Source organism: Penaeus japonicus, unplaced genomic scaffold (assembly GCF_977035675.1).
Source record: "Penaeus japonicus unplaced genomic scaffold, GWHDUDI00000001_assembly GWHDUDI00000041, whole genome shotgun sequence".
Lineage (NCBI taxonomy): Eukaryota > Metazoa > Arthropoda > Malacostraca > Decapoda > Penaeidae > Penaeus > Penaeus japonicus.
Window position 1 is genome coordinate 2869714 of NW_028234443.1, and position 773 is coordinate 2870486.

Below are 773 nucleotides of genomic sequence, written 5' to 3' on the forward strand. Positions count from 1 at the left end.
AGTCAAAGAATCAATAACAGACTCAGTCAAAGAATCAGTAACAGACTCAGTCAAAGAATCAGTAACAGACTCAGTCAAAGAATCAGTAACAGACTCAGTCAAAGAATCAGTAACAGACTCAGTCAAAGAATCAGTAACAGACTCAGTCAAAGAATGAGCAACAGACTCAGTCAAAGAATCAATAACAGACTCAGTCAAAGAATCAGTAACAGACTCAGTCAAAGAATGAGCAACAGACTCAGTCAAAGAATCAGCAACAGACTCAGTCAAGGAATCAGTAGAATAATGAGTAACAGACTCAGTCAAAGAATCAGTAACAGACTCAGTCAAAGAATCAGCAACAGATTCAGTCAAAGAATCAGTAACAGACTCAGTCAAAGAATCAGTAGAATAATGAGTAACAGACTCAGTCAAAGAATCAGTAAAAGACTCAGTCAAAGAATCAATAACAGACTCAGTCAAATAATCAATAACAGACTCAATCAAAGAATCAGCAACAGACTCAGTCAAAGAATCAGTAACAGACTCAGTCAAAGAATCAGTAACAGACTCAGTCAAAGAATCAGCAACAGATTCAGTCAAAGAATCAGTAACAGACTCAGTCAAAGAATCAGTAGAATAATGAGTAACAGACTCAGTCAAAGAATCAGTAAAAGACTCAGTCAAAGAATCAATAACAGACTCAGTCAAATAATCAATAACAGACTCAATCAAAGAATCAGCAACAGACTCAGTCAAAGAATCAGTAACAGACTCAGTCAAAGAATCAGTAA